The sequence below is a fragment of the Bubalus kerabau genome, chromosome 8 (genome assembly GCF_029407905.1).
Source record: "Bubalus kerabau isolate K-KA32 ecotype Philippines breed swamp buffalo chromosome 8, PCC_UOA_SB_1v2, whole genome shotgun sequence".
Classification (NCBI taxonomy): domain Eukaryota; kingdom Metazoa; phylum Chordata; class Mammalia; order Artiodactyla; family Bovidae; genus Bubalus; species Bubalus kerabau.
This window is the reverse complement of record NC_073631.1, coordinates 26,361,044-26,383,289: the sequence shown is the minus strand read 5'-3', so window position 1 is coordinate 26,383,289 and position 22,246 is coordinate 26,361,044. Positions and strand designations below refer to the sequence as shown.

Genomic DNA, 22,246 nt, shown 5'->3' with positions numbered 1-22,246 from the left:
GCCAGTAATCTCGTACACTAGTGAAAAATGGGTCCTGAAGATTGGGTTCTTAAAGGTACAAAATTGGTAACAAATACATAAAAACAAAAATTAGAAATTAGAGTAGAGTTTGGAATTTCAAAAATGCGATGTTAATGAAAAGGAGAAGGAAAAGAAAGAGAGAAAAAACGAACAAAGAAAAACAAACAAGGTCGTGAAAGTAATAAAGAAACTACAGGTACAAAATTGATAACTAATACCAAACAGCAAAAATTAAAAATCCAGAGTAGAGTTTGGAATTTCAAAAATACAACGTTAAAAAAAAAAAAAAAAAAAAAAAAAGAAGAAGAAGAAAAATAAAGAGAGAAAACAAACAAACCAACAAAAACAATGCCGCAAAAATTATAAAGAAAATACAGGTACAAAATTGATATCAAATACCAAAAAGCATAAATTAAAAATCTTGAGTAGAGTTTGGAATTGCAGATATACGATGTTATATAAAAGAAGAAGAGAAAGAAACAGAGGAAAAAAAAAAGTCACAGCAATTATGAAAAAAACTATAGGTACAAAATTGATAACATATATCAAAAGGCTAAAATTAAAAATCTAGAGTAGAGTTTGGAATTTCAAAAATGCAATGTTAAAGAAAAGAAGAAAAAGAAAAAAGAAAAAAAAAACCACGGTCAAAAAATTATAAAATATATATATGAAGTTTGCTGAAGAAGAAAAAAAAAAAAATAGGGTCTTTTTTTTTTTTTTTTGCAAAGTAATAGTTATAAAAGTGAAAATTAAAGGACAATAGAGGACTTAAAAAAATTTTTTTTTAATTAAAAAAAAAGAAAGAAAGATTGATCGTAAAAATAGTAAAAATATATCTAGGTCTTTCTCTGGTTTTGTTGTGAGTATTGTGGGTTCAGTTCATTTTTGGCAGTTCCTTAGTCCGACTTATATTTCTCAAGATCTATAGGCCCCTTCCTATGTAATCCGTAGTAACCACAGGGTTTTAATCTATGGCCTGTAGCTTCCAAGGCGTTTCCCTCTGTTAGAGCTTCTTCTGTTTGCTGGTCTCTTCAGTGTCTGGTTCCTGCCCTGACACAAAGGGGACGGTGGAGGACCCTATTTTTTTTTTTTTTTTTAATTTAGGCTCACTTGTTCAGCCGCGCTGTGGGGAGGGAGGGAGGGATGCTGCAAACAGATAACACTGGCGTGCGCTCGAAGTGCCTCGGCCACACTGGGTCTGCCCCGGCTCACGGCGCGTGTAGCCTCCCTGCCCACACTGCTCGGGCTCTAGGTTGTTCCGCCGGGAACAATCAGAGGCCGGCCCTGGACTGAGCTCCCAGGTCCAAGCCGCTCAGGTTCAGGCACTCGGGTAGTCCTCGGAGGCGCAGACTCGGTTGGGCCTGCGTTTTGTGTTCTTCCCAGGTCGAGCAGCTCAGGCGATGAGGTGCTTGGCGGGCGCCAATGCTGCGACTTATCGCCTCCCCGCCACTCGGTTATCTGGGTGTAAAACCGGCGCACCTTCTCAGGCAGATGTTGACCGTCCAGACCCCCAAGAAGTTTTAGTTAGCAAAGAAGCCTGCTTACAGTTTTATAGATAGTGTCTCTCTGGGGCTGCGATTGCCCCCTTCCGGCTCTGGTTGCCTGTCACCGGAGGGGGAGGTCTGCAGCCGGCTATCTCTGTTCAGTCCTTTGTTCTGTGCGCGGGCCTGGCGGTGTCTTAGGTTAGGGCTGGCTTTTCGCGTGGTAGATATCCCACAGTCTGGTTTGCTAGCCCAAATTATTTCGCTCAGATAGCGCTCAGGACATTCGGCCCGATTCTTACTCTAAGGGACACAGCCCGCGCCGCACTTCCCTGCCCAGCCCCCGCTTGCTAATGCCGTGTGCAGGCGTCTGCGCTGCTTCTCCGCTGGGGGAGTTCCCGTAGGGCTCACAATCCGCGATTTTTAATTGTTTATTTTTTTTTTTTCCCCTCCCTTTTATGTTGCCCTCTGTGCTTCCAAAGCTCGGCACAGATTCGGCAGTGAGAGGGTTTCCTGGTGTTTGGAAACTTCTCTCTTTTTAAGACTCCCTTCCCGGGACGGAACTCCGTCCCTCCCTCTTTTGTCTCTTTTTTTGTCTTTTATATTTTTTCCTACCTCCTTTCGAAGAGTTGGGCTGCTTTTCTGGGTGCCTGATGTCCTCTGCCGGCATTCGGAAGTTGTTTTGTGGAATTTACTCGATGTTTAAATGCTCTTTTGATGAATTTGTGGGGGAGAAAGTGTTCTCCCCGTCCTACTCCTCCGCCATCTTGGAGAAGACTCTTGAGAGTCCCCAAAGGATACGTTTTTACAGGGCTTTTTTGATTCCAAAATTACTTTCAGTTCAGTCGCTCAGTTGTGTCTGACTATTTGTGACCCCATGGACTGCAGCACAACAGGCTTCCCTGTCCATCACCAACTCCTCAAGCTTGTTCCAACCCATGTCCATCCAGTGGTGATGCCATCCAACCATCTCATGCTCTGCTGTCCCCTTCTCCTCCTGCCTTCTGTCTTTCCCCAAATCAGGGTTTTTTCAAATGAGTTAGTTCTTCACACCAGGTAGCCAAAGTATTGGAGTTTCAGCTTAAGCATCAGTCTTTCCAGTGAATATTCAGAACTGGTTTCCTTTAGAATTGACTGCTTGGATCTCATTGCAGTCCAAGGGACTTTCAAGAGTCTTCTCCAGCACCACAGTTCAAAAGCATCAATTCTTAATCCTGTGGTGGCTCAGACGGTAAAGTGTCTCCCTACAGTGTGGGAGACCTGGGTTCGATCCCTGGGTTGGGAAGATCCCCGGGAGAAGGTAATGGCAGCCCATTCCAGGACTCTTGCCTGGAAAATTCCATGGACTGAGGAGCCTGGTAGGCTACAGTCCATGGGGTAACAAAGAGTCAAACATGACTGAGCGACTTCACTTTCACTTTCTTTCAGCTTTCTTTAAAGTCCCACTCTCACATCCATACATGACTACTGGAAAAACCAGAGCTCTGACTAGATGGATATTTGTCAGCAAAGTAATGTCTCTGCTTTTTAATATGCTGTCTAGGTTGGTGATAGCTCTTCTTCCGAGGAACAAGTGTCTTTTAATTTCATGGCTGCAGTCACCATTATCAGTGATTTTGGAACCCAAGAAAATAAGGTCTGTCACTGTTTCCCCATCTATTTGCCATGAAGGGATGGGACTGGATGCCATGATTTTTGTTTGTTGAATGTTGAGTTTTAAGCCAGATTTTTCACTCTCCTCTTTCACTTTTATCAAGAGGCTCTCTAGTTCTTCTTCACTTTCTGCCATAAGGGTGGTGACATCTCGTGTCTGTAGTTATTGATATTTCTCCCAGCGATCTTGATTCCAACTGGTGCTTCATCCAGCCTTGAATTTCACATGATGTACTCTGCATATAAGTTAAATAAGCAGGGTAACAATATACAGCCTTGACTTACTCCTTTCCCAATTTGGAACCAGTCTGTTGTTCCATGTCCAGTTCTAACTGTTGCTTCTTGACCTGCATACTGATTTCTCAGGAGGCAGGTTTGGTGGTCTGGTATTCCCATCTTTTGAAGAATTTTCCAGAGTTTGTTGTGATCCACACAGTCAAAGGCTTTGGCATAGTCAAAACAGAAGTAAATGTTTTTCTGGAACTCTTTTCCAGAACTGCCAGAACTTACACAGGACTGGGGAAACAGAGTCTTGGAGGGCACAAACAAAACCTTGTATGCACCAGGATCCAGGAGAAAGGAGTAGTGATCCCACAAGAAACTGACCCAGACTTGCCCATGAGTGTCTAGGAGTCTCTGTCAGAGGCATGGGTTAGCAGTGGCCTGCTGCAGTGTCAGGGGCACTGAGTGTGGCAGTGTGTGCATAGACCTTTTGAAGGTGGTTGCCATTTTCTTTATTACCTCTACCATAGTTTGGTCTCAGGTCAAACAACAGGGAGGGAACACAGCCCTGCCCATCCATAGAAAATTGGATTAAAGATTTATGGAGCATGGCCCTACCCATCAAAACAAGACCCAGTTTCCCCCAGCCAGTCTCTCCCATCAGGAAGCTTCTATAAGCCTCTTATCTTATCCCTCAGAGGGCAGACAGAATGATATCCACAATCACAGAAAACTAATCAAACTGATCACATGGACCACAGCCTTGTCTAACTCAGTGAAACTTTGAACTATGCTGTGTAGGTCCACCCAAAATGGAAGGGTCATGGTGGAGAATTCGGACAAAATGCGGTCCATTAGAGAAGGCAATGGCAGAAAATTGGATTAAAGATTTATTGAGCATGACCCCGCCCATCAGAACAAGACCCAGTTTCCCTCACAGTCTGTCTCTCCCATCAGGAAGCTTCCATAAGCCTCTTATCCTTATCTGTCTGTCTGGGCAGACAGAATGAAAATCACAATCACAGAAAACTAATCAAACTGATCCCATGGACCATAGCTTTGTCTAAAATTACTGTAAATCATCAGAAATAAGTTTTTTTTTTTTAATTCGAGAACTAAATTTTATTTTAAAAAGTAAGACAAATCATATGTTCAAAAGAAGTATCACAAAGTTCATAGTAGGCACATAGTTTAACACAAGCTACTTATAACATTATAAAATAAAAACTGTAAAAAAAAGGGGGGGAGGGGTTATCTCAAAGAATATTCAAAGAATATTCTCTTTGAAAACTGAGTAATTTCTTCAGCTTCAATCAATCTAAGCTACTTTTTTTTTTTCCTTTCCCTTAGAAAACTCCCCCTCCACCCTGATAGGTACATGGAGATATGTCCACGGCTGCTTTCCTTCTGTCTGCCCAGGGAACCAGGCATATCTACTATCACACATGCTTGAGTAGCTGCCAGCCATCTTCTCCTTTGAAAAGGTGTGCATAGGGAAAAAAGCCCTACCAACCAGAAGCAAATTACTGGCTAGCCCTGTTGCGATTCAGGGCAAGCAAGACAGGAGTTGTGCTGTAAAACAGAGAGAAGAAAATAATCAAGAAATTCATTTTCAACCCTATAGTTGTGTCTCAAAACTGCAAGCAGTGATTTAGAACAAGAGGACTTAGATAAGAATATGAATGGCAAAAACTGAAGGCCGAGCACAGGAGTGTCAGCGGGGGAAGAGGGAGTGAAGAAGAAAATACTCTAAATTTCTAAAGAAACCATAAGAAGGAAGAGAAATTAGATGAATTATGATCAACCACTTTAACTTAATTTCCAAGAATGAAAAATTAAGTAACAGTAGATTGACAGCCACAGAGTATCAGGTTTAAAAGATTCTGTAGGGAATAAAAGAAGGGTGATTTCATTAAAATATTGACTTTAAAATATAAATATTAAAGCAAGTTATGAATATTAAAGTACACTATTCTTAGGAATAATTCTAGATTAAAGCCTTCAATTTTACTTTAGGGTTTTGTGAAGCATTTGGATTATTGTCTCTAGACCAACAAAACTGGATTATCATCACTCAGTCTTTGAAAGGAGAGGATTTTGTTTCCATTCATCAGTTTGCAACATGATTCTCTCAGTATCTCCCATTAAGCGGAATTAAACTTTTTCTCAATGTGAAAAGATTCTGGAGACCCTTATGCTTTTACTAGAGAATAGATTTGTTGAGAATTTTTTTACATATTAACTCATAGTAAGTTCCAAAGTTGAGAAAATGTTGGTCATTTCAGTACAAGGGACCATGAGAGTGCTACATTATGATAGGGTGTCTGGGGAAAGGAAAGTCTTTGAATCATATATTTACATGATGGTCTTTCATTTTTAGATCTGGTCACTTGAGTTTTATTTTTACATGGTACCTAGCAAAAGTACACATCCTTTTATTTCCCATGATTACAAGCAGCAACAGATTACAATAAGGGGCTGTTATAAAATTTTCATTAATTTAATATAATGAACTATATATAGCCCACCGGGCACGACTGTCTATGGGATTTTTTCAGACAGGAATACTGGAGTAGGTTGCCATTTCCTCCTCCAGGGGATCTTCCCCACCCAGAAATCAAACCTGCATCTTCTGCTTCTCTTTCTATACTGCTGAGTCACCTGGGAAGCCCTTTATACTTCCATTTAGCCAAAATACATGCTCTGTGATTGGTTAAATTTAGGTATTATTACAGTTCATACACTATACAGTGTACATTCTGTTTTACAAACGTCTCTTTTTTTTACAGTGTTACTAAAGTATAGTGTGGCTTCCCTGGTGGCTCAGATGGTAGAGATTTCGCCTGCAATGCGGGAGACATGGGTTTGATCCCTGGGTCAAAAAGATCCCCTGGAGAAGAGAATGGTAACCCACTCCAGTATTCATGCTGGAGGATTCCATGGGCAGAGGATCCTGGCAGGCTACATAGGTCCATGGGGTTGCAAAGAGTCAGACACGATAAAGTGACTAACATTTTCACTTTCAGTTCAAGGTAGAATGCTACTGGTTTTATATGAAAACACTTAGATTCAAAGAAATTACATGTTTTTATGGAAATATATAATCAGTAGGTGGTAATTTCTAATTCCAAGCCCAAGTCCTCTAATTTTCAACAGTGTAATTTCTGTTAGGCTGTGTGTCTCACCAGAAGGGGGCTTAATTTGTGGCTGGTTCCCAGCTTGCTCTTAGTAGAGAGTATACAACTTCACTGAATGCCTGAGCCTAGTTATCAATACAAGAAATCCTAGCATCCTAGCATTTACATAGCAAATTAAAATATATACAGAATATCTTTGCAATACCAGGTACTGTTTTTGATGACTTATAGATATTATCTTTAATGCTTACAATAATTTTTAAAAATAGTTGATATTATCTCTACTTTTAGATAAGAAAATTGAGAGTCACAGTGAGTAACTAACATGTCTGAGGGTCACAGGTTGACAGAATTCATACCCATGTCTATTTAGTTTTATGCTTCTTCCAGAATCTCCTGCATATTTAAGAGACAGAACACCTCTTTTTTTTTTTTTTTTTTTTTTTATGTGACTCTTTTGTAAAGTATTTTTATTTGCAGTCCTTCCCCCAAGGACCTACCAATTGGTTTACTTGTTTAACTTGCCTAGCCTTTGACTGTGTGGGTCACAACAAACTGTGGAAAATTCTTCAAAAGATGGGAATACCAGACCACCTGACTTACATCCTGAGAAATCTATATGCAAGGTCAAGAAGCAACAGTTAGAACTGGACATGGAACAACAGACTGGTTCCAAATTGGGAAAGGAATAAGTCATGGTTGTATATTGTCACCTGCTTATTTAGCTTATATGCAGAGTACATCATGTGAAATGCAAGGCTGGATGAAGCACCAGCTGGAATCAAGATTGCTGGGAGAAATATCAATAACTACAGACACGCAGATGACACCACCCTCATGGCAGAAAGTGAAGAAGAACTAGAGAGCCTCTTGATGAAAGTGAAAGAGGAGAGTAAAAAAGCTGGCTTAAAACTCAACATTCAACGAACAAAAATCATGGCATCCAGTCCCATCCCTTCATGGCAAATAGATGGGGAAACAGTGACAGACTTTATTTTCTTGGGTTCCAAAATCACTGATAATGGTGACTGCAGCCATGAAATTAAAAGACACTTGCTCCTCGAAAGAAAAGCTATGACCAACCTAGACAGCATATTAAAAAGCAGAGACATTACTTTGCCGACAAATGTCCATCTAGTCAGAGCTCTGATTTTTCCAGTAGTCATATATGGGTGTGAGAGTCTGACTTTAAAGAAAGCTGAGAGCCAAAGAATTGATGCTTTTGAACTGTGGTGTTGGAGAAGACTCTTGAGAGTCTTGAGACTCTCTTGAGACTCTCCTTGAGAGTCCCTTGGACTTCAAGGAGACCCAATCAGTCAATTCTAAAGGAAATCAGTCCTTGATATTCATTGGAAGGACTGATGCTGGAGCTGGAACTCCAATACTGGCCACCTGATGCGAAGGACTGATTCCTTAGAAAAGACCCAGATGCTGGCAAAGACTGAAGGTGGGAGGAAAAGGGGAAGGCGGAGGATGAGATGGTTGGATAGCATCACTGACTTGATGGACATGCGTTTGGGTAAGCTCTGGGAGTTGGTGATTGGGAAGCCAGGCGTGCTGCAGCAATCGATGGGGTCTCAAAGAGTCGGACACGACTGAATGGACTGAACTGAGCTGATCTGACTAATCTGTTGTTTGTATGTATATAGATGCCCCCTGTCTAAAAGACAAACGTAAAACCTCTAGCAAACATAAACATTATTATAGGAGGTTTCTTTCTTTCTTTCTTTTTTTTTTTTTAAGCAGCATTGTGCAAAGAAGAGATTAATAATAGCTAAAGTATTCTAGAGTTGAGGCTGAGGCAAAAGATAAAACATGGTTGGGAAAGAGCTATTAACCTTTTATCTAAGGGCCCACCTTTATGTATAGTTCTTATTATCAAAATAAATTACTTCTTTGCAATAACATCTGGCTCTCTTGACAATAGTCTGATAATAGAAACCTACCTCTAGCATGTTTTTGACCCTAACCTGAAGCCCCTCAGAGCCCCCCTCCCTCACTGAACACTTTGTAAATAGGACATGGAAGCAGGGTAGAGGGAAAACACAGTTCTAGCCCCTGTGTTCTGAACACCAACTCATGCATTTTCACTGTATCCCCAACCTCCCTACTAGGGAAGATTCTTGCTTGGGAAATCCCGTGGACAGAGGAGCCTGGTGGGCTATAGTCCATGAGGTTGCCAAAGAGTTGGGCATGACTCAGCGTCTAAACAACAAACAGCAACAAAGTTATACACAATGTAGAATGCTGTTCTTATGAACTAGAAAGCAAATTTGAGCTTGGACGTGAAAGTATATTGGTCTTCATCATAATAAAAATATTCCCACTATGTGGTTCATAGTTCAGTGGTCATTTGTTTCCTGAGGCCATTATATGCCAAAAATAGTTTTCTTTCTACTTTCTAAATTTCTATGGTACTTCATAACTTTATTATAAAATATATCCAGCCCTAGTCTCATGATTGATTTCTGTGTCCTTCTCTGTTCATTCTCAGCCATTACATTAAAGTTCTCTTTGGCAGGAGCTCCCTGGTACCCTGTATGGTTTAAGTGGGATGGTGACTTCAGGCTGTGTAGGATCCACCACTCTTCAGTTCAGTTCAGTTGCTCAGCCGTGTCTGACTCTTTGTGACCTCATGAATCGCAGCACGCCAGGCCTCCCTGTCCATCACCAACTCCCGGAGCTCACTCAGACTCACGTCCATCGACTCAGTGATGCCATCCAGCCATCTCATCCTCTGTCATCCCCTTCTCCTCCTGCCCCCAATCCCTCCCAGCATCAGAGTCTTTTCCAATGAGTCAACTCTTTGCATGAGGTGGCCAAAGTACTGGAGTCTCAGCTTTAGCATCATTCCTTCCAAAGAAATCCCAGGGCTGATCTCCTTCAGAATGGACTGGTTGGATCTCCTTGCAGTCCAAGGGACTCTCAAGAGTTTTCTCCAACACCACAGTTCAAAAGCATCAGTTCTTTGGCGCTCAGCTTTCTTCACAGTCCAACTCTCACATCCATACATGACCATTGGAAAAACCATAGCCTTGACTAGACGGACCTTAGGGACATTCATTTAATATCTGAATCCAGTTACAAACAATTCTAGCATTTTAACACCTTGGCAGATGGTTAACTGCTATTACCCCTGAGTCTGCTATACTCCAACTGTTACCGAGTCCAAGCTTGCTCTGCTTGTTGCACAGCAGGCCAATAAATCTGAGAGATGTTGAGACAAGGACTCCTGAAAAGATGGCAGATTAATGTCTTGAAATAACCATCTTATAGGGGTCTGGATGCCAGTTTCTTTACAGAACAAAGATGGAAGGAGGTGGGGAAACAACGTAAAAAGCGCATTAATCTTGCAAATGTTTCCTAGAATGACAAGCCTAGGGAAGGAGTGTGTTAATTTCTTCCTTCCTGTAGCCATCCACAGGTGGACAGGATCCTGAACAAAGGCACTTTGGTTTAATATTCAGGTAGAGGGGCAGGGTTCCCCGAGGCAGGTCAGTATGTATGATTATAATAACAAAAGCAACAAAAAGCAAGTCTAAGAAATAGATCCAAAATGGACTCAGAACTGATTCTTCCTTACAGCACATTGTTGAAAAATGTCTCTTTTTAGTTCTGTGTAAGAAATTATATGAAAAAGAGATGAAGAGGAGTACAATACCATCTTTTGCTTCCTTCCTAAGAGCAGATGAATATATCAGTGAATTAAACATTTTACAAACAGGAAAAGGCTTTATCTGGTTCAAGTTAAGTGACTAGACTCAAAATTAAATTCCTCCAGCTTTTATCTAGGATTAAATCCTAGATTATTTAGGCCAAAAGCAGCATAATATGGACTGATGAAAAATTCTATTGTCATGATAAACTGACAACCCAAAAGGCTATGGAAAAAGATCTGAGCTGTGCCTTTTGGGTCACACAAGAAGAGTGTGACCAAGGAGACTCCATAGCTACCACAGAGATAAGTGGCTCAGGTAAAAAGGTAGGGAGCAAGCTGATCAGCCACCAGCAGGCAGAGGACAATACTGTTAATGGACTTTTGGTTTGTTGGTTTTGATCGTGCTTTGTCTGCCACTCATCACCCATAACTATATGTGTGAAACAATGGTTGTGCAGTTAGTGTTCTAATCAGTTATACTATCTCCACTGAAGCTCTTCATCACAAATATACTGAAACTCGGAGCTTTTTAGTTCAGACTATACTATGAGTTACTGATTTGAGACATTTCACAAGAAGATTTGAGGTCGGATCAGATGCAGATTTAATAGAAAAGCTACAAAAAGTTAGCTAAGTAAGAAAAGTGTCTTATCAAAGAATGTGTAGGCATGCTCAGTCCATTAAGTCATGTCTGGCTCTTTCCAGCCCCGGGGACTATAGCCCACCAGATTCTTCTGTCCATGGCATTTCCCAGGTAAGAATACTGGAGTGGGTTGCCATTTTCTTCTCCAGGGGATCTTTCCAATCCAGGGATTGAACCCATGTCTCCTACATTGGCAGGCAGATTCTTTACCACTGTACCACCAAGGAAGCCCCTAGCAAAGGATACATCTACTTTATTATGATAAATTGTTTGATTTTACTACTTCTTACATAACAGATTTTAAATGAACTCATTGAAGGTTTTTATTTTTTTTTTTTTTTTTTTTTTTTTTTTTTTTTTTTTTTTTAATTTTATTTTATTTTTTAAACTTTACATAACTGTATTAGATTTGCCAAATATCAAAATGAATCCGCCACAGGTTTTTAAAATCTAAGTTGGTTAGCTTATTTTTCCAGTTCAACAGTACTGAAGTAATACCCATTTTTTTTAAAAGCAGAATGGCCTTGTTTAACCTGTTCCATTATTATTCATCTATGGAAGAAGATATTAAAGCAGAGAATGTGGGAGCAGATGCTGGGATGTGGTGTTGGTAATGTGTGGAAGTTATTTTTCTGATTGTTTCCATATTCTTTGTTCAGTTCAGTCGCTCAGTCGTGTCCAACACTTTGCAACCCCATGGACTGCAGCACGCCAGGCCTCCCTGTCCATCACCAACTCCCAGAATTTATTCAAACTCATGTCCATTGAGTCGGTGATTCTATACAACCATCTCATCCTCTGTCATCCCCTTCTCCTCCTGCCTTCAATCTTTCCCAGCATCAGGTCTTTTCAAATGAGTAAGCCCTTAGCATCAGGTAGCCAAAGTATTGGAGTTTTAGCTTCAACATCAGTCCTTCCAATGAATATTCAGGACTAATTTCCTTTAGGATGGACTGGTTGGATCTCCTTGCAGTCCAAGGGACTCTCAAGGGTCTTCTCTGACAGCACAGTTCAAAAGCATCAATTCTTTGGTGCTCAGCTTTCTTTATAGGCTAACTCTCACATCTGTACATGACTACTGGGAAAACCATTTAACTAGATGGACCTTTGTTTGCAAAGTAATATCTCTGCTTTTTAGTATGCTGTCTAGGTTGACCATAGCTTTTCTTCCAAGGAATATGTGTCTTTTAATTTCATGGCTGCAGTCACCATCTGCGGTGATTTTGGAGCCCCGAAAAATAAAGTCTGACACTGTTTCCCCATCTATTTGCTATGAAGTGATGGGACCGGATGCCATGATCTTAGTTTTCTGAATGTTGAGCTTTAAGCCAGGTTTTTCACTCTCCTGTTTCACTTTCATCAAGAGGCTTTTTAATTCCTCTTCACTTTCTGCCATAAGGGTGGTGTCATCTGCATATCTGAGGTTATTGATATTTCTCCTGGCAATCTTGATTCCAGTTTGTTCTTCTTCCAGCCCAGCGTTTCTCATGATGCACTCTGCTTACAAGTTAAATAAGCACAGTGACAATATACAGCCTTGACGTACTCCTTTTCCTATTTGGTTCCATGTCCAATTGTAACTGTTGCTTCCTGACCTGCATACAGATTTCTCAAGAGGCAGGTCAGGTGGTCTGGTAATTCCATCTCTTTCAGAATTTTCCACATTTTGTGGTGATCCACACAGTCAAAGGCTTTGGCATAGTCAATAAAGCAGAAATAGATGTTTTTCTGGAACTCTCTTGCTTTTTCCATGATCCAGCGGATGTTGGCAATTTGATCTCTGGTTCCTCTGCCTTTTCTAAAACCAGCTTGAACATCTGGAAGTTCACGGTTCATGTATTGTTGAGGCCTGGCTTGGAGAATTTTGAGCATTACTTTACAAGCGTGTGAGATGAGTGCAATTGTGTGGTAGTTTGAGCATTCCCCAAAGAAAGGCAATGCTCCAGCATTGCTCTAGCACTGCGCAGCTGCCACTAATTTTCTCTGTAGGATACAAAATAATTAATATCTTAGATTGAGGCTGGTGGGGAAGTATTGGGAATTAAGAAATCGGGAGATATTTGTCTTTGGAAGTATAGTATAATTGTATGAAAGCATGAAGGGCCAGTGTATTTGAGGTTAATAGTCTTCTATTATAGGTGGAATCATGAATAGGTCATGTGCCTCCCTCCAGCCATGTTCAATTACATCTGCTCAGGGGTTCATAAATTGGGTGTAATAATCCAGGTAAATTTGACCATGTCAGAGAGGTGCAAAGAAACTCAGGGCATATGTAAGGGAGTGTTTATATTGACTGACCTTAGAAATTAAGGTAGGTAAGGAAGGCAGATAGAAATTGAAAAAAGCAGGGTTAGTGAAATGATGGTGGGGTCAGTTTTAACATTGTAGAAATTAGAACTATCAAGTTAGAGAAAATTGTTTATATGAATCAGAATATTCATTCTTGATATAATCATTAAAACTATGCCTCACTTGATGTGATTATATTCTGTAAGACAGGGTGAGAACATCTCATGCCAGGCATTATTATAAATCAATTTAAAATATATGTATATTTATTTATATATTGTTAGGTAGCACTATTCCTAATTTGTCTTAAGTTTAGTAACCATCACAAACCAATTTGCCAACTATATTCTTATATTTTAATCATTTGCCATCATGTTTTCTATTTTTAAATTTCATTTGTCACCATTTCTAAGGTTTTAAACATGGCCACATTTATATTATTATATATGTATATATACTATAATATATGAGGTAAAATTTTAAAATTATATACATATAGTACCCATTATTTGTATATAATCAAAACATCTCTGTAGTTGGATATAGCCATACAAGTCAGGGATACCAACTGCCTCATCCATGGGGCTGTATTCAAGTTGTAAGGTGTAATTTTACGTAAATGTAAATCAATGTTTTTATCCATCTATCTCTATATCTACATTTCATCCTTATATCTTAGATGCCCAAGATTTCTTTCATTTCTTATTCATTTATCTTAGAGCAGGTGGAAGGAATCACTCTAGTGACATTCATATCAGCCAATTTTTCCCTCTTATTCAGTTCTTATAAAGGTCAAATGAAAAAAATCAATAGCTTAACTTGGTGTTTTCCATTGTTAGATATATGACAGAATCTCTTGGTAAGCTTTTAAAAATGACTGACACCTGGGCTCTGTCTTAGACCAAATCAAAATATTTGCAGTGATGGGAGTGGGGGTGAAGATCTGGGCTACAGTTTTCCACTTATACGAATGAAATCCAATGTTAATAGGCTGCCCATCTGTTTCACTTGTAGGGATACCTCAATAAAAAGATCTCTGTGGATCAGACTATTCCGATTAATTTCTTAACTCCATGTCAGCCAATTAACTATGTTCACCATGTCCTTGATAATTAAGTGCTACCACCTGGCTTCTGAAACCCTCCAGGATTTTAATGGCCACCTCATGTGAAGAGTTGACTCATTGGAAAAGACTGATGCTGGGAGGGATTGGGGGCAGAAGGAAAAGGGGATGACAGAGGATGAGATGGCTGGATGGCATCACTAACTCGATGGACATGAGTTTGAGTGAACTCCGGGAGATGGTGATGGACAGGGAGGCCTGGAGTGTTGTGATTCATGGGGTCTCAAAGAGTCAGACACGACTGAGCGACTGAACTGAACTGAACCAGAAATTGATTGTAGCACTTTCCTCTACAAACAGTTTACAAAGAAGAGGCACAATAGAGCTACTTCAAAATGGTGACGAGGGGCTCCCTTCATGTTTTTCTCACAAGCTAGGTTAAGACATTGTTTTTTAGACTCTAGGGAGAATAGTTAAGGTTTGGGTTGAGTAAGAATGTCTTACATATTAAGTTCACTTTACCATTCCAGTCACACTAAGCCTTTGGTTAACTGCCTTTACAGCTTAATAAGGAAAATGCAGTAGTTTAGTTTTATTTGATATAGACTGTCTTTTGTTCATATTTTAGTCAACCAACCAAACAGACCATTCTGAACCATCGAAATTGATACATTGATCTGGAATCAGCATGTCAATAAATTCACCCTAATCAAACATTATATTATATTCTACCCTAATCTCACACATATTCCTATGTTTCTATTAAATATACATGGTAGAATCATGCAGCTCTTCTTTGCGCTGTCTCATCAAATTTTGTATCTCATCTTTTGGTGCCTAATAAGATTTGTTGTCATTGTTCAGTCGCTAGGTTGTGTTTAACTCTTTGCAGCCCCATGGACTGCAGCACGCCAGGCTTCCCTGTCCTTTATCATCCCACAGAGCTTGCTCAAACTCATGTCCATTGAGTCAGTGATGCCATCTAACCATCTCATCCTCTGTTGTCCCCTTCTCCTCCTGCCTTCAATTTTTCCCAGCATCAGGGTCTTTTCCAATCAGTCAGCTCTTCACCTCAGGTGGCCAGAGTATCAGAACTTCAGTTTTAGCATCAGCCCTTCCAGTGAATATTCAGGGATGATTTCCTTTAGGATTGACTGGTTTAATCTTGGTGTCCAATGGGCTCTCAAGAGTCTTTTCTAGCACCATGACTGAAAAGCATCAGTGAATTTGGAGTTTGATTATAATGTCTAGAAGTAAGAAGTGAGAGTTAGTGGTAGCTGTAAGGAACATAAGCACCTCTGGCAAGACAACTACTTCTGGGATAGACCTTACATATTTTTTAGGTCAGGAAAACTAATCTCTTCTGCAGGGTTCGAAGAGCCATTTCTGCTGGCCAAGTGGTCACCATAGAATTTATGGTTCCAGGGTCCTTAGCTTCAGTGGAGGAGAAGGCAATGGCACACCACTCCAGTACTCTTTTCTGGAAAATCCCATGGATGGAGGAGCCTGGTGGGCTATAGGCCATGGGGTCACTAAGAGTCAGTGACTTCACTTTCACTTTTCACTTTCATGCATTGGAGAAGGAAATGGCAACCCACTTTAGTGTTCTTGCCTTGAGAATCCCAGGGACGGGGAGCCTGGTGGGCTGCCATCTATGGGGTCACCCAGAGTCGGACACGACTGAAGCGACTTAGCAGCAGCAGCAGCGTCAGTGAAATTTGTACATAAGCCACTGTCCCAGTTTTCAGGGTCTTATTTCCTAAGCCATGATGATAACTTTAACAAAAGAAGCTTTGAGAGGTTGAGAATTGAATTTGTGTTGTAATTCATCCATCTATAAAGTGAGACTTTGGGTCTGGTTTTTGGAAATCTTGATGGTTACAGGAAATAAAAGGAGTCACAGAAAATTTGAGGTCTCTTATATGTGGTCCTTATGCTAAAAACTTAAATCCTTCAGCTCCTTATTTTCTTTTATCCATGTTCTTCAGTACAGGTAGAAGGAAGCAAACAACCCCATTATTTTCATTTTCACTAACATCTCTACAGCAGCAAATACTTGGTCACCTGCAGTTATGTCTTTAGATATTTGATTAAGGGTTCTATAGATGCAATTTGTTTAATTGTTTTGCAACTGCAGCCATGGATTGCTACTATCCCTCTTTCCCTAGGAAGCAGAGTTATTATTGACTTTCATCATATCAGAGAACCAAAGGCATAACCCCGAACCAATTCATTGAAGCCATCTTTAAAATTCTGTGCATTTGGAATCATACTTGGTCCATTCAATTAGAAAAGTAGACTGAATATAGATATAGATAAGCTATTGTAGATCTACAGCTTTTTAGAATAAGAAATGTGTTACAGATATTTGGCCTTATACAGAGACACACTGTTAGGAAGAGAAGATGGATATAAAATATACACATTGAAGGTATAAAATTTCTTACCAGAAAGCAGTAGAGATGCTTGGGTAATCCAAATAAAAGGGGAACAAAATTTCATCCCCCAAGACTTGCCTTTCTGCTCATTCAACAAAACATGAATCTAGTGAAGGACAGCAGAATGTGCAACCCCAAATATGCTGCTTTGGCATAAGCATTATCCTGAGCCTATTATTTAAAAAAAAAAAAAAAAAAAAAAAAAACAGGTGACATGAGGGAAGTTCTGAAAACTAGTAGTTTACTCTTTCATAAAAAATATTTATAAGGGAAATCTCCATTTGCAAAGGTTTCTCCTCTGTTCCAGGAAGAGAAGGATGAGTGACTCTTTAGAAATGTATCATGGAAAATACATGGACTTAGATTTGCATGACAAACATACCCTTGTTTTCTGTGCTTTGCTTGAAAACCTCCCATAACTGCCCTCTCAAACATCTTCTTTTGTTTTTAGTTAAAGATGGTATTTCAAGTGGTGGGCTTAGGCCATTTCTGAGAGTTATTCAGTTTTCCTAAGTCTCTCCCGTGTATACAAGAGCTATACATGTTATGAAACTTCTGTTTATTTTTCTCCTGTTAATCTGTCTTTAATTACAGTGGTGTCTTAACCAAGAATTCAGAAGAGTAAAGGGAAATCTGTTTTTCCTCTCCAACACTGGCTACTGCTGTGGGGAAATTTTGCAGATGTAATTGAAATTTTATAAAATTGACAAGGTTATTGAGGACCAGATAAATAGTCTGCAAATGAAGTGCTTTATAATCTGTAGAAGTCCACTGAAGTATTACTAGGTGTCCTCAGTTACTCGTGGTGGAGTTGGGGTGGGGACTAGAATAAGAATTTTACGATATGCATCAAAATATTTTATCACAGTTTCTAAGCATAATAAGACAATTACTGGGACTCCAGATATTTAATTAGCAACTAATCAAAGCCTGAAGTAAATTTTTGTGCATCACGTAGGATGAGGAATAGATAAATTCCAAACAACTTGAAGATTATAAAATGATGATCCAGAATACCATGTTTCCCAGGTCTGTTTTCAAAACATTATAAAATTGAATAAATTTTGAAGTTATATCTAAATGTATCTTGAATTTTATAGCTAGAATTTTTAAACACTCAAATATTATACTTTAAAATATGTTTTCCTTTAATAAAACTGAATTACTAAATCCATAATTTTATATTACTCTAATGTAGCAAAATTTATAAGATTCAGTGACCCCTAAACCGATTGCCATCTTTACACTTAAAGACAAACTACAAAAACTGGATCTGTTAGGTAGTTAGAATAGGAAACAGGAGTCCAGAATGGTGGTGGCTAAAAGACAAGGAAGGGAAAACCCTTTGAAAATAGAACAAAGGGAAGTCAAAGGAAGGTCTGAGGACCAGAGTGAAGACCTCAGGTAGAACAAACAGCACTCCTGGCTAGCCCAATTTACATAGGGCAGGTCCGGGGGGAGGAAAAAACATAAAAAGAGGAGCCAAAGGGCCAGGCTTTCTCTCTTCTCTTTGTGTCTTTGGGTCAGCATGCCCTCAGGCCTTGAGGATGCATTTTCCCGCTATTTTCTAAATAAAACTGAGCTATAACACGGAGCTGTAACACTGATCTGTCTAAGAGCTATCACGTGGTCTCTCTGAGAGTTGTGACACGCTGAGGGCTTTAATGTCCATCGCTTCAAATCTTTGTTGTGACGAGACAGAACCGAGGAGATTACACTCCTCTGACAGATCCATAAACAAAGCAAAAAGTGATGGAAAGCCTACTAAAGATACTGAAAGTAGAACAAAAAGGAAAGAAAATAGAATATAAAGGAATTACATAGCAAACGTATAAACACATGGGAAAAATATTGAACTGTCTTGTATGAAAGGAATAAAAAGTGAGGGAATCTAATTAAAAGTTGACTCCTGAATTGCTTTGCATTTATCCCCATAGCAATTTTCATGGATATGAAACAGACTGTTTCGCTTCTGGCTTAAAGAGAAGTCCAAGTACGTGGATGACAGTTCCTATTTAAATATTTGGTATTTTTGTTAACTGTATTTGCCTTTGATTTGATGAATGTGTTTGAATGAAGGTACACATTTGTATATTATCCTTAGCCTTTAGGAAACAAAGCTCTTTTATAATGCCCTGCTCAGGAAAGTTAATTGGATTAATTTAGATAATACAGCTGTAAGAACATTTCTGAGATGTCTATATAAATAAGTTGTTATGCCAAGAACAGATCTAGATAAAATTATGATGTGTAAAAAATGTTCTCAGTTCCTCACTTCCCTACTCTGGTGATAATTCCTCACCAGAGCAGAAACTGTGTTCATCTATCAAAATTTGCCCTGAGGAAATTTCTGGGACATGTTTTGTCTTATATGGAAATAGAAACATGTATAAAATATGGCTAGTAATAAGCACATGAGTAAAAAGTAACAGAACCAGCATGACTTTATATCTTAGAGCATCTCTTTAGAAATATGTTTTTAAACATTATCTCAATCTTCATTAAGCAAAATGAAAGATTCTTCATTATTGAAAATTCAAACATTACCCAACAGAATTGGATGGTTCTATTTGTGTACTTTGTAGTTTTGGGTTTTAGAAAAGCTTAGCAGCAGCAGTACCAATATTCCCTGAAGTTTTATTATACAAATAAAGGATTGTTACACATACGGTTTGGCTGATTCAAGGTTGGTGTTTCCTAAGTTTTCTGTTGGAAAATTCACTTTAGGAAAGATCCACATAAAAGAGTCCCTTTAGATAAAAAGTACAATAGAAGAGTGTACCCTTTAACCAGTGTCTTACTTTATAGTCTCAGTCATTTATTGAAATAGCATTTAACATATACCACGGAGAAGGCAATGGCACCCCGCTCCAGTACTCTTGCCTGAAAAATCCCATGGATGGAGGAGCCTGGTAGGCTGCAGTCCATGGGGTCACTGAGGGTCGGACACGACTGAGCAACTTCCCTTTCACTTTTCACTTTCATGCATTGGAGAAGGAAATGGCAACCCACTCCAGTGTTCTTGCCTGGAGAATCCCAGGGACGGGGGAGCCTGGTGGGCTGCCGTCTATGGGGTCACACAGAGTCAGACACGACTAAAATGACTTAGCAGTAGCAGTACATGGAAGGCATACAGTTAAAATTATTTGAATAAATGAAAGCATGCTATCTTACAGTGAGTAAAAAAAAATTGCATTTACCCCAAAGTGTGAAAGTGTTAGTCACTGAGTCATGTCCGACTCTTTGTGACCCCACGGACTGCAGCCTGCCAAACTCCTCTGTCCATTGAATTCTGCAGGCAAGAATATTGGAGGGTGTTGCCATTCCCAACACAGGGATTGAACCTGGGTCTCCTGCATTGCAGGCAGATTCTTTTACCCTAAAGAAGAGAGTAAAAGGAGTTTTACTAAAAACATACTTAAAGCAGAGTCATGTTTCCAGGCATGGCTTCAATGTGATCAAGTAACCTCAGAATCCTTTTTGAAAAGAAATAGGTTATTTATAATTTTTAAAAAGCAGAATAATCATTGTTAGTGAGATTATATCTCAGAAAATGTATTTTTTATACCTAGAAAATACTGATGTTCTTCCTTTAAGAGAAAATTTTATTCTTTTCCTCCCACTAAAACTCTCAAAACAAATTATTTAAATTCATGTGAATATTCAAGAGATATCCCTGACACTGCTGCTGTTTGTGTTCAAGTCTTTTGTGATCCCCTGGACTATAGCCTGCAAGGCACCTCTGTCCGTGGAATTTCCTAGGCAAGAATACTGGAGTGGTAGCCATTTCCTCCTTCAGGAGATCTTTCCAACCTAGGGATCAAACCTGAGTCCCCTGCATTGCAGGCAGATTCTTCACTGATGATCCACCAGGGAAGCCCATCCATGACATATAGGACTCAAAATAATAGAGGTAGATTTTTAAAGTAAAAAGGAATTCCACAGCTATCAAATGATTAGAAATCCTTGACAAAGTGAAATAAATACCAAAAGTAATACACTTTTCTGCTTCTATGTCCAATATGTTTAAATTGATTTAAGTGGTTGTAGACTCCTCTGATTTCCGTGTTGACCATCTGATGATGTCCATGTGTAGAGGCTTCTCTTGTGTTGTTGGAAGAGGGTGTTTGCTATGACCAGTGCATTTTCTTGGCAAAACTCTATTAGTCTTTGCCCTGCTTTATCCCATATTCCAAGTCCAAATTTGCTTGTTACTCCAGGTATTTCTTGACTTCCTACTTTTGCATTCCAGTCCCCTATAATGAAAAGGACATCTTTTTTGGGTGTTAGTTCTAAAAGATTTTGTAGGTCTTCATAGAACCGTTCAATTTCAGCTTCTTTAGCATTACTGGTTGGGCATAGACTTGGATTACTGTGATTTTTTAATGGTTTGCCTTGGAAACAAACAGAGATCATTCTGTAGTTTTTGACACTGCATTTCAGACTCTTGTTGACCATGATGGCTACTCCATTTCTTCTGAGGGATTCCTGCCCACAGTAGTAGATATAATGGTCATCTGAGTTAAATTCACCCATTCCAGTCCATTTTAGTTTGCTGATTCCTAGAATGTTGACGTTCACTCTTGCCATCTCTTGTTTGACCACTTCCGATTTGCCTTGATTCATGGACCTGACATTCCAGGTTCCTATGCAGTATTGCTCTTTACAGCATTAGACCTTGCTTCTATCACTAGTAACATCCACAACTGGGTATTGTTTTTGCTTTGGCTCCATCCCTTCATTCTTTCTGGAGTTATTTCTCCACTGATCTCCAGTAGCATATTGGGCACCTACTGACCTGGAGAGTTCCTCTTTCAAAATCCTATCATTTTGCCTTTTCATACTGTTCATGGGGTTCTCAAGGCAAGAATACTGAAGTGGTTCGCCATTCCCTTCTCCAGTGGACCACATTCTGTCAGATCTCTCCACCATGTCCCGCCCCTATTGGGTGGCCCCACAGGGCATGGCTTAGTTTCATTGAGTTAAACAAGGCTGTTGTCCTAGTGTGATTAGATTGACTAGTTTTCTGTGATTATGGTTTCAGTGTGTCTGCCCTCTGATGCCCTCTTGCAACACCTACTGTCTTACTTGGGTTTCTCTTACCTTGGACGAGGGGTATCTCCTCACTGCCGCCCCTCCTGACCTTGACCTAGCTACTCTAGGCTCTCCTGCGCCTGCGCAGCCACCACTCCTTGGACGTGGGGTTGCTCCTCCCGGCCACCGCCCCTGGCCTCAGACGTGGGGTAGGTAGTCTCGGACGTTCCTGTGCCGTCGCAGCCTGGCACTCTCAGCCACTGCTCCTGACTTCGGACGTGGGGTAGCTCCTCTCTGCCGCAGTATGTGCACTGGTCGCAACCGCCCCCACTATGTGCGCCGGTCACAGCTGCAGATTGATATATTCTTTACAGCCAAAGATGGAGAAGCTCTATACAGTCAGCAAAAACAAGACCAGGAGCTGACTGTGGCTCAGATCATGAACTCCTTATTGCCAAATTCAGACTGAAATTGAAGAAAGTAGGGAAAACCACTAGGCCATTCAGGTATGACCTAAATCAAATCCCTTATGATTATACAGTGGAAGTGACAAATAGATTCAAGGGACTAGATCTGATAGATAGAGTGCCTGATGAACTATGGAATG

At 39.9% G+C, this 22,246-nt stretch overlaps 1 protein-coding gene across 16 annotated transcripts in view; it reads left to right on the top strand.

The window, feature by feature from the left end:
* Positions 1-22,246, top strand: part of DGKB (diacylglycerol kinase beta) — a 1,145,939-nt gene that overhangs the window by 21,547 nt on the left and 1,102,146 nt on the right. For 2 of the 16 annotated variants that reach the window (XR_008717637.1, XR_008717641.1), the window contains 2 exons: positions 10,878-10,926; positions 18,543-19,266. The exons of 10 other annotated variants lie outside the window; for them this stretch is intronic. The gene's annotated coding sequence lies outside the window, so the exon portion shown is untranslated. Of the gene's footprint in view, positions 1-3,045; positions 3,139-4,727; positions 5,729-9,035; positions 9,053-10,877; positions 10,927-18,542; positions 19,267-22,246 lie in introns of those variants that run through there. 4 more of the 16 variants (XR_008717633.1, XR_008717636.1, XR_008717638.1 and 1 more) reach the window with 4 other exon arrangements.